Source organism: Coenobita brevimanus, chromosome 40, assembly GCF_032717465.1.
Source record: "Coenobita brevimanus isolate Jiangsu-jjx chromosome 40, ASM3271746v2, whole genome shotgun sequence".
NCBI lineage: Eukaryota > Metazoa > Arthropoda > Malacostraca > Decapoda > Coenobitidae > Coenobita > Coenobita brevimanus.
In genome coordinates, this window is record NC_136993.1 from 58,210,611 (window position 1) to 58,223,214 (window position 12,604).

The 12,604-nt window shown below is 41.1% G+C and overlaps 1 pseudogene; it reads right to left on the reverse strand.

Moving 5' to 3' along the window:
* Positions 1-12,045: 12,045 nt before the first annotated feature.
* LOC145397287 (5S ribosomal RNA) lies at positions 12,046-12,164 on the reverse strand (annotated as a pseudogene).
* Between the last annotated feature and the right edge of the window lie 440 nt (positions 12,165-12,604).

The following is a 12,604-nucleotide window of genomic DNA, read 5'->3' on the forward strand; positions in this document are numbered from 1 at the left end:
TGTTCAGTATGAAAAGATGATCTGCCTGGGACTGTAGTACCAGCCCTCTGTCTGTGTCAGGGTTGTTGACATGCCAGGCCGACGACTTGGCATTGAAATCACCACCCACGATGATGTTGGGTATGGTAGTGATGTGGTATATCTGTGGAGAGTAACTGTGTGTTACTGTGGGGGACGACTGGGGGGGGGGGATGTATGTTTTAGCGATTGTTATGTGTGATTTGTTACCAGCGCGTATTTTAATTGATTGTATTTCTGTTGTGGTGTCATGTGGGGGGAAAAGTGACTTTGTGTGTGCACTGGTATCTGTATAGTTGATGGGTTTGTGTACCAGGGTGATGAGTCCACCGCCACCGCCGTCGGCCCGATCTTGTCGAATGGTGGTGAAGGTGTTTTCTGTGCTCTGTGTAGTTTTGTTTCTTGTAAGATGGCAATGTGCATGTTCTGTTGTTTGATGTATTGTGTGAGTACTTGTTTTATTGGTGTTTATGCAATCTATGTTTAACTGAATGATGTTTATGTTGTGTGTGCAATGTGTGTTGGCTGCTGCAGCACGGGGGGGAGGTGGTGTGGGTTGAGGGGAAGAGGAGGTTGTGATGGAGGTAAGGGTTGAGGTGCATTAGGATGGGTTGGAATGGGAGGAATTGGGGGACTGGATGGTGTGGGAAGGGTCGGTGGGTTTGGCTGTGGAGGTGTGAAGGAAGTAGGAATAGGATTGGAAGGGGGTTGGTGGATGGGGGGAAGGAGCATAAGGAGCAGGTCCAGGTGTTTGTGTAATGTTTTCTGGATGCAAGTGTTGTGCAGGTGTAATGGATCCAGTTCTTGCTGGAATTGCACTGAACTGAACCCTTTGTCTGTCGGCTCGACGTGATAGGTTTTGAGCAAGTTGGACATGTGTATTTGTTGGTGGGTCCTGGATTGCTCTCAATGTCCCCGGCTAGAAGTCGTCGAGAAATGACAGCCGGGAAGTCATTTCTCGGTGTAGAAAAAACGGTGTTGTGTGTTTTGTGTTGGGAGATGTGGTACTTGCCCGGGCGACCGAAGCCACTCCCAGGTACTCGAGCCCCGTGAGGGGCCGGGGGGGGTTGCAGTGGTTTGGTCCCCATGCTGTCCTCCTCTTCTCTTCGACAGCCTCTGGGGGGTAGACCCACGACGAAGATGCCACCGCTCCAGGTCCCCTTAAGGTGTTCTCTCCATCTGCTCACTTTTTCTCCCTAATTCTCCACTAGAAATCTACCATTTTTATCTTTCACTCCCCTACTAACTTCACTGCCACCCTGTCTACCTCTCTTTACCTCTTGTCAGAACAGTTTCTTACATTCCCTTCACTTTACACTCAAATTCCTTCCAAATTCCTTATCCACTTTCTTCTTTCTCTCTCTTGTTATCTTTTCACCTCCCTCTTCCATTCTACATATAACTCTCTCTTCCGTCTCTCAACTTCTTCAACGCCCCTATTTCTCATCCATTCATTATATGCTTTCTACTTTTGTGCCACATCCTGTCTTACCTGTTCATTCCACCATGCTGTTCCTTGTACCCCATTTCGTCTTCTCCTCACACCACACACCACCTCATGTTGCACATATTTTTTCTGTGAATATCTTGCACACATCTTCCAGGTCCTCCATCTGCTCCAATTCATATTTACCCAATTGTTCCTCCACTTCCCTCTTATATTCTGCCTTTTTCTCATCCTCTTGTAACCTGTCCACTCTCCTTGCATCTACTCCTTCCTCCCGTTCTTCCCATCTTCTATTTCTCCATTTTACTTGAACCTTGATTCTGACCATCACTTGGTGGTGGTCAGAAAGTCCACTCCTCCAACCTCTATATGCTGTTGCATCCATCACACATCTTCACATCCTTTCATCCACACACACACAATCAATCATTGCCTTCCTTTCATGCAGTTCACCACCCACTCTTCTCATCACTCGCCATGTATACCTGTGGATCATTTTGTGCCTGAAGAGGATATTGGCTATCACCAAAGCCCTCCCGGCACAAATGTCCACTAAAGCATTGCCATTCTTATGTATGTCAGCAGGCACACCCCACTCACCAACTACTCCATCCACCCTTCACATTCCCTTCTTTACCACTCATATCACCAATCAAAAAAACTCTGTCATTCCTTTCAAACTATTCCATGCACAATTCCACACTTGTCCAGAACTCTTCTCTCACTCTGCACATGTTTACAAATCGGCTTCATGATGGAACTTCCTTGCAGGGACAATCTCACCATTCATAACAGGTGGAGGAGCAAGTGGAAGTCGCGTTTGTCAGGCCATTTCACAGCTCCTAACTTCCCAGACCTAGCTCGCTGTGTGTACAAGTTCTTTGCTGAGGATTGTCAGGTTCAGGTCGTGACTAGGACCCCGTAAAATCTGACCTGTCTCTTCTTGACAGTGGCACGTGGACTAATTTTGCTGTTCATGTAACACAAGACTCAGAGCAAGACTGGTATTTTAATTATCAGTGTACACAGTATGCCTCACACCCATGTACAATTGTACCATCTTTTTGACTATGTGACCGGACACAGCCTTGCCACCTTGAACATAATTCACTTTTACTTGGCCCAGATTTTCATTGCTTTGCATCTTACTTCACGTAGCTCAGTGGCAGAAAAAGACAATATTCCAGCTCCAGAGCCTATAAATGAAACTTCTTCTTGACTAGCTTTGTATTCTAGTGCTTTTTATCTATTGTTACAATTCAGCATTCAAGGGAGAGTTGGCAATTTTAGACCAAGTCACACACACACACACACACACACACACACACACACACACACACACACACACACACACACACACACACACACAATAAAAAATTGTGATGTGTTTGGACATTTATTAGGCATGGCTCAAAAAAGAATCATTTAATCAGTTATTCAGAGGTTTCCCGCAGAGTCTACCTATCAGAGTCTAGATGTTTCATTCCTCTTAGTGTGCATGAATTTCATACATGACCATTTAATTCAGCTCTATGTATTATATCGAACACAACGACTGTTTATCAGTATCTGAATACAATAGTCCGTCAGCAGCATGCATACAGTAACAATGTGTGAAATAGTTAATAATGAACAAACACGAAATTGTGTATATTCTACTAAGAGAACAAGCATTTTCTAATTGTCTTGGTTAATTCTATTGCAAATTATGCTGAGCTATGACTGTTCCTACTGGCAAATGACTCTTTGTAGCTCAGGAGAAGCCTAACACTTATTGAGAAGAGGTTATGCCTGTGTTCTGTCTTCCACGAACAGATACGAACCTTCCCAAAATTATCTCTGATACCATGGTCACACACCCTAAGCTGAGGCCCAGGAGGAGAAGCAATAGAGGTCCTTGAATGTGTGTGATTGTTAAACTTTGTAGGATGGAACTGCTGAAGTCGTCTTCTATCTTCTCTCCCTGTTTTTCATTCAGTTCTTGCCGTCTCTTTAGGCGACGCTCCCGTGCAGCAGAGTCTAACACTTCTTTTTTCCATTGTTCATATAATCCTGCCTAAGTGACGAGAGAGCCATTAGTGGATAATATTTTTAAATTTTCCTCGTTTACTAGGGACAGGTATTTTTTTATAAGCAAATGTAAAACATATACACATATTTATCATTGTAATACACTGTATCACGTAACCTACCTGTGATACAATCCTCAGCACCATGTCGAATGCAGGCTTATAGGGAGCATCATGTGGTATGGGCCAGGCCATATGCATATTAAACATGCCCTCCCTCCCTAAGTACAGAGGAGAGGATCCATCAAGCCGTAGAAAATGTTTGGATATTGTTAGCTCCATATTTAAGTGACCTCCAGCGTGAGACTGCCTGAGGACAACACAGAAATACTCTTAATTCGGTGTTTTCGTGTTACATTTCTAATTATGAGAAACTTATGAAATACAGAGATCACATACAGCATCTTTAATATTATGACTAGGTTGGGTTCTAACTTCCAGTAAATGTATGTCTGTAGTGTAGCGGTCAACTTACACACGTGTGACATTGGCAGATACATCAATATTCATATTCAAACAGTATTTTGTAGGCCCTGAGAGTCAGCTGCTTCGAACACCACCTTCCGTCAATGGAAGTGAGCTGCTCTAATGTAGAAGGGGTTTGGAGTGTAAGGTCATAAGTGAATGGTGAACTTATGCTGTAGTGCCATTTTTTTTAAAATCAATGAAGAAGGAGCCACAAGCCAGGAACCTGCAAATTGCTCCTTTCAAGAAAAAACAAAAGCAAGATAACAGACAGCCAAATTCAAGATCCATTCATTTTGAGATGTCTGGAAACACTGCGTTTGGAGATCATAGGCAGTAGGAAATACAGACAGAGAGAGACAGTTCCAGATTTGACCTGTTGCACACATGAAGGACTGGAAGTAAGTGTTAACACTTGCATTAGGGAGTTGGACAGAAAAGGGATAACAGTTTGTTGCTAGACGGGTGCTACGCACCCACCATAGTGGTGGAGGGATGCAAGCAGACAGTTTAGAGGAGTGACCACTGAAGTAACAATAGAAAAGAGATAAAGATGCAACAATGCAGCGAAGAGACAGTGGTTGAAAGAAGCCAGTAAGAGGAGGAGAATTAATGAGACGAAAAGCCTTTGACTCCACCTTGTTGAGAAGATCTGTATGTGAGGAGCATTCCCACACATGAGAGTTGTACTCTACACAGGTGCAAATAAAACCCGTGTATAGAGTCAACAAAAGTGAAGGGATAACGAAGGAACGGAGTCAGCTTAGCAAACACAATCTCTTGGAAGCAGCTTTTACAAGAGAGGTGATATGTTCCTTCCATAATATATCCCGAGAAAATGAAACCACAAGTTTAAAAATAATGCTGGATTGATTTGGATATCGTTAAATATTAGAGGGTACTCCTGTGGTAGATTTAGTCAGGTTGACTGATATAAGAACTGAGTTTTGGTGCATTAAAAATACCATTATTTTTATCCCAGTCAGAAATATGAGCCAACTCAGACATGTGTGTCATAGCCTCATCCCTTGATTGTTGGAGCAACTGTTGATATGGATGCTGAGGGTCACAGATGGAAAGGTGAAGGGTGGAGTCATCAGCATATGAGTGGATAGAGTAGGATGTACAGCTTAAAAGGTTATAAATGAATATCAGGAAGAGAGGTGGATATAGAACAAAACCCTGAGGAACACCCCCACTGATAGCTCTAAGAGAATAAAGGTGGCCGTCTACAAAAGCAGCTGTAGAACGACCAGGAAGGAAGCTATTGATGAAGGCACAGATAGAAGCATAGAAACAGTAAGAGGTAGTTTGGAAATTAAAGATTTTTGCCAAACTCGATCAAAAAACTTTGAGGTGTCAGGTTCAATGGCAAAACATTCTTCGAAGTCCCGAAAGGAGGATGACAAGGAGGCTGAAAGGTAGGTGAGAAGATCGCTAGTGGAACGTCCCTGGTGGAACCCGTACTGACGATTAGAAAGAAGGTTATGATAGGAAACTTTTGAAACGCAGGATGTTAAAGCAATTGGGTGATAGAGGAAAGGGAATGGTCAACCTTTTTTGGGACAGGCTGAGGGTAAATTTCCAGCAAGAAGGAAAGGTGCAAGTTGATGGACAAAGGTGAAAGAGTTTACCTTGGCAGGGATTAAGCACAGAAACACAGTTCTTGATGATGACAGAAGGGACCCCATCAGGCCCATATGCTTTGTTAGTTTTGAGGCCAGTGATGGCAGAAAATGCATCAACTGAAGAAACTTTAACATCAGCCATGAGGAAGTCAGAAGTGAGAAGTGGTGAAGGGACAGCACCAGAATCATCTAGGTGGAACTGGGGGAGAAAACATGAGTGAAGAGTTCTGTTTTATCAGTAGAAGAAATAGTTACACAGCCACCAGAGTGAAAAAGAGGAGGGAAGGATGATGAGATAAAATTGTTAGAAAGGTTTTCGGCAAGATGCTAGAAGGAGTGGAAAAAGTTCGAGTGGGAGATTTCACAGCATTTAGTATGAACGAAATTATTTTTATCAAAGCAAAGAACAGACTTGGCACGATTTCACGCAGAAATGCAGAAGAGGTGAGATTCTGGAGTGTGTTGGCTCCGGTACCTTTTTTAGGCTTTCTCCTTGCTGTGGACAACATGAGAACAAGTGTGACTAAACCTAGTTTTCTCTCTTGTATTAGTCAAAGGATATGAGAAAGGAATGTATGCGTCCATGCCCAAGAGAATAACCTCTGTAATGAGCAGGGCACACCCAGAGGGCTCCCAACCATGAATGAAAATATCACTCCAAAGAAAATCAAAGAAATCCTGCCTGAGGGCCTCCCATTCAGCAGCTTCAATGTAGCCTTACTGGAATGATTGGAAAGGTTAGGGTGATAATGCTGTGATCAGAGGAACCCAACGGAGAGGAAAGATTAGCAGCTTAAGCAGAAGGATTAGTTGTAAGGAAGAGATCAAATACGTTGGAACTCTTTCCAGGGCGGTCAGGGATATGGGTAAGATGCTGTACAAGCTGCTCTAGGTCGTTAAGGATAGAAAGGATGTAGGCTTGTTCACCACCAGGTGGGTCAGTGAAAGGAGACGAGAGCCAATGGATGTGGTGGACATTGGAATCTCCCAGAATTAAGAAAATTTGTCATCAAAGTTATTCAACAGGATGTGAATATAAGAAAAGATGGGAAGGACAGACTGTTGCTCTCGTCAATGTCTACTGTGTTGGAATTGTACCCACGATCATAATATTTACCTTTAAGAGATAGACTAGACCCATCTGACAACCGAATGCTCATCTTATTGTGGCAAACATAAAATAAAGTACATTAAAACCTTCATAAGGAGAAGAACTGGACTGGTGATGATTTTGAAATGCTGTCATTAGTAACTGACACAATATTCACTAAGTATGAATAGGAAATAAGAATAGGAGCTGCAGCCTGTTTTGAAACAGACTAAATTTTATACAATGGCCATGCACATTCACAACCCATGTGTTTCTGAAAATCCTCGGTGATCATACCAGTTATCATTTAACTTATAAAGTCCAACGAGGTTTGTTTTAATTCAGTCATGGGACCATGGAGATAACATATTTTCTCTAAGGGTGTGAGTGCTCACCATCCAGTTGTTTGACAGAGTGATGCATTTTGCTACCTACACTGGGTGACAAAATCATATAGTTTCTTGTTAGCGAGGAAAACCATTCACCGTGTTTGCTAAACACTGTATAATCAAACTGAGGCCTGGTGATCAAGGAGTTTAGGAATTCGAGAAGTATAGTCTATAAAGGTTCACATTTGAGGGAAGGTTGGAATTTACAGCTCACACAACACAACTCAGGGGATAAGTAGCCAGCCCAGTGGCCTTACGCTCCTCATGAACCATAAACTAGCAATGAGTAGGTGGGTGATCTTTTGTTATAATGGTATTAATGAAGATAAGGCCTCAAGTTTTACAAGTTATCTCAGACCTGAGGAAAACTGTTTGGTGTCAGTAAACAGTGATGCAAACTATCACTGTCGTGTTTTTTTCGAATTTTTTGCTGAAAATCGTCCGACAACCATAATAAGCCAAAAGTAAGTCATGGCTGGCCTAAATACTAAAAAGGCATCATTGGGCTGAAGAGATTAACGACAACTCACTTTTTCTGAAGAGCAGCAGTGAGTCCCTTAATATTGTCAAAGCCCAATTGTATCAGGTTACCCATCGCTCTGAACAGACTAGATTCAGAACTTAAAAGGTATGTCTTGAACGACGAACCAGAAGAGTCCAATGTTACTCTGCAAAACAATAACATTTTATTATGTAAATAAAATGAAAAGGCAATGCCTTCAACAGACTAATTGAATAATAATGTAGAAACTGCTCATTAATAACTTGCATCTGCCATTTTTAAATATGAACACGTACAATCAACCACCTATGTCTTACGGTTCAGTGTTCAAGAAATATTTATATAATTTAGTTATACCAGTTGTTTATAATGAAATATATACGGTACCCTAATGCTTCTGTCTTAGAAACAGTATCAGGATTTTGAACATTCGGAATCATGTTCTCCAGAACAATATATGCTGGAAAATAGATTTCAAAACCAAAAATATGACCTGAAATACTTTCATATTTTTTTGGATAAGAGGAGGATGTACTGAGCTGCCATACACTACATGAACAAATGATCTGCAAATGTTGAAGAAGAAAGAGTCATTTTGAGGTATGAGACCGAATCAACCCTGTTAGTGGCTCAGATTGTAAATTCAGTGTTATAATGAACTAGGCTTCTGAGTTCTCGTACATTTCTTGACATTAACAGAAATTCATAGAGAAACGTTCTGCTTTTGTCCAAAGGAAAACCATTTTGTACGCCTGTCGGCATCACAAATCCCTAAGAACTTAACCCGGGACTGGAACTACGAATTTAATAATGCAGAAAAATAATTTTTAAGACAAACTCAGGAACTGAAGCTAAACGAAAGCAGGTCACGCGAAAAAAGTTACGCAAAATTACCTTCGATTATTATTTTATACTCAGTTCAGCTTATGCTCGGTAATAATGACAAGCAGAGAAGTCTGGAGATATACATACGGTTTCATTATGCCATCGGACAGTTCTCGCGCTGGATAGACATTTGGTTTAATGACAAGGCGGACTTCCTTAATAATGCCGCCGTTAGCAGCAAAAACAGCATTTACTGAGGGAAATGAACCTAGAATAGTCATGGTCTCGAGTGTTCTTTGCACTGAACACAAGAAAGATATGTAGGAACTTAACTAGTTTGATAACACATTCTAACTGCAACTGTCAGTGAGCAACAGTTTTGCTTCAGTTTTATGACAGTCTTTGAGCTGTTCTTTTCCTTTACAAAATAAAATCTTGTTTATACATAATAGCGTTGCACACTATAATGCACATGGAATTATCACTTGAAGTTAAAATTTCACAGCTGCGTGACAGTCTCTGCGTACAGCACTAATCTCCACCCAGTCATCTTTCCCTTTAGGGGGCACTGATATAATATATGTTACTATTATATAAACAATTTTCGACCCTTAACTACTCTTAAGAATGAAACAGAAATCTACACACACACACACACACACACACACACACACACACACACACACACACACACACACACACACACACAATATCAGCTACCACATGGTACAAAGTCACTGAGAACTTCGGAAGCAGATTTAATGCTTAATCCAGTCTACATGGTGTTCAGATTGAAATGTCAGATACAGATAAATATCCTGAATGTTTCATTCAGGATATTTTCATGTATGATAATTTCTACCAGTGTGAGCTTTGTTGCTATAGTAAAAGTCTGAGTATTATTTTTTTCGGAAGGGTGGGGGATGCTGTAATATAATAATCGCTCTACCAGGCCAAAGAAACAACTTATAATTTTCCACAGCATCCTTTGTTTAGTAAGAGTCCTAGAACACTGTACCCCAATAATGTATTTAAGTGGAAATCAACACAAAACATTTATCTTTCATTTAGACTATGGTATGAAAAGCAGTCGACAGTTCCGCTTTTACATTTACTTCCATTTTTTCATCATTTATTAAACTTCTTGCAGTAGTCAGTCGTATATGTGGAACAGTATATTTCTTTTCTCGGGTGTAAAGTGTAAAACGTTCCCTCTTTCTTTGTCATATACCAAACACAACCATACTTGTCTACTGCTCTGACCAGCTCCTCGATTGTCTCTGGTCTGGGAGGTAGCCTGGGGAGGGTCAAGGAGGCGATGAGACTGCTGCGATATCCCGTCCCCACCACGACACCGAAGAATAACCATACGCCCACCAGGATGTGGTTAGACTGGCTGGTTGAGAGGCGGCCGTAGAGTCCCTGACCCAAAAGACTGCCCACCATCTCCAGCACCACTGACCCACTATCTAGCACTCCATGACGCTTCTTCCACATTTCTGTCCCCGTGATCTGCATGGCGGGAAACAGATGGTCATGTACACCATTATTCATAACAGGATAGGTAGAATTAAAATTCACCAAGAACTGAATGTGTAAAAATCACTTATGTAATGTTATCATACAAGAATTAATCACTGCCACTGGAAAAATACTAGCGTAGAACAACCTTATAACCAATATAGTAACTAACAATGGTATAAGATAATACCACTTTCATAAATAAGTACATTCAGGAGTGAGTCCCTTCAGTATGCTAGGCGAATTGAAATCAGATAAGGGGGTAATATCCCATTCCATGGCCGAGTATTGGGATCCCAAACCAAAAAAGTTGCTCTAAACAACACTGTATTTATGATGGACATGGCATTTAGGTGAAGAGATACTATTCTGAGAAAATTGGCATTCCGTCATACCCATAGGCTCTTAACGGCAACACATGCTAAACCCACTAAGTATCCTGAAATCATCTGAATATTGTTCAACGCACATTTATTCCAGCATACTAAAAATTATAGTTTAATTTCCGATATGCTGGGGTTCGCAATGAAATAATTATTTTTACTACACAAATACAGTCTTGCGTATCGTGCAGCCACTGAATGACCGGAATCAGTTTTGTGTGAGTTTTCTAACTTAATACTTAAATACATCCACTGTTAACGTCTTTAATAACAGATATATCCTTACTGACTTTAGCCACCAGAAAGTGAAAATAATAAACAGTCATGAACATTGTAACTGGTGTCAAGAATTTTATGACGAAATTTATGTCCATAAGTTGTTCCATGCCCCATGCAGGAAAAGATCTCAGACCCAAAACAGTAGATAACAGTTCTACAACGTGCCCATCTCAACCATTACCTTGATTAGGATGGCGCATACAATGACTGTGGAGGCCAACATGGCAGCCCACACTTGGCCACTAAAAGGGTAGTAGAAGCTTAACCAACTAGGCTCTGGAACCGGGGAGGCCATGACGAAGAGAACCATGGTTTGATCATAAACGAACGTGTAGTCCCACCTGATAGTGTTGAGTAGTTATGAACAATTCATTTAGTATATCTGTCCACTTATATTGCTATCTTACAGTTTCGTTCCACTTCATGACCAAATTATGATCGACATAATAATGTGCACTTGATTAAAAAAAAAAAATCAACAGTCTGCAATTATTTTCTTTAAGTGTTTGCATTTGTATTTGATGTATTTCCTTCCCCTGCTTGTTTTCTCTCTCTCTAAAAAAAAGCAGGGCTTTTTCCTCTGACAATAGCCAGAAGCAACTACAAAAAGACATTCTAGGTCCTTTTATAGAAATAGTTAAAATTAGTGTGTTACCTCTCAAGTCTCCTGGGAAGAACTGCATACATTATAGTGGTTATAAACGACCTGCGAGCCTCCACTTGGTCTGTCACCTGCAGCATTAAATGAGTAATCTGTATTTTCGTGGGTAATGGCTAAATAATATGATTCTGACCAGGGAAAGGGTAGTCAAAAATTCTTTACGCTTCTGGAGATTTACTAGTGTGATTAGAATGCATGTCAATTTATTATTCTTAATTATTCTAAGAAGAATATCGTTTTGTTTTTACACAATTCTTAGACGGTCTGAAGGTATAACTAACCACAACTGTACCTAGAGTAACATGTTTAATGGTTAGTGTACAACGTTCATTTTATACATTATGCTGTGCACTCCTCCACTTAATATTAGAGTTCTGCTCCACACCGTGTGAGTAAGGGATATATCTGTGGTAAACTTTGCCGTGTTGAAAGAAGTAGGAATTGTGTTATGGATAATTAAAACTATGTGATGTCCTTTATTTCAGACAAAAAAAAAAAAAAAAAAAAAAACAGATAGATAAGAAATAACTTGTGTCATTGCTTTATCTCATAACTGCTCATGGAGCTCTGCGATGCAGGTGGAAATATGAAGTGTGAAATGATCAATGTATAATCAATTGTTCATGACTGTGTGTGCAGCACAGGAAATTTCATTCATTCATTCATTGCCAGACGCCATGTATCCCAGACAGGGTGGCCAAGGGCTTAGAGTTAATTGTTTTACAGGGAGGGGCACTAATCCTCCACCAACCCCACTTGACGTAGGGATGCCAACAGCATCTGGTGTTCCCAGGCGGTCACCCATCCAAGTACTAACCAGACCCAACGTTGCTTAACTTCGCTGATCGGACGGGAAGCGGTGTACTCAACGTGGCATGGAAATCATTGCTTAATAGAGGCGAGTTGGTGACAAGTCAGAACCATGAAGAACACCACAGTTAAAAGAACAATAGCCATTTATATAAAAAACAAAGACTGAAAACAAGGTAGAACAGGAAAAGATAGAAGACTAGAAACCACAGAGGGCAGTGAGAAAATTAAGGATTAATGCAAAACTCTACCGAAAATCTGTGACGTATCTGGAGCAACGGCAGTCATCCTGCCATGCAGAAGCAAGGGCATAAGAAAGATGAGTGCTTTGAGATATTCCGGCTGATCATCATCATTATCATTATGAGGGGGGAGAGGGGTCAAATTCCTTGAGGGGTATAGCCTCACCCACCTTCTAACTCTACCCAGGGGAGAGGGCCCTTCGTGTAACCCTCCAGGTAGCGATTCTTCTCCGTTCTAAGTATCTCTCAACATGAATGATCGACCTGCTTCAGGC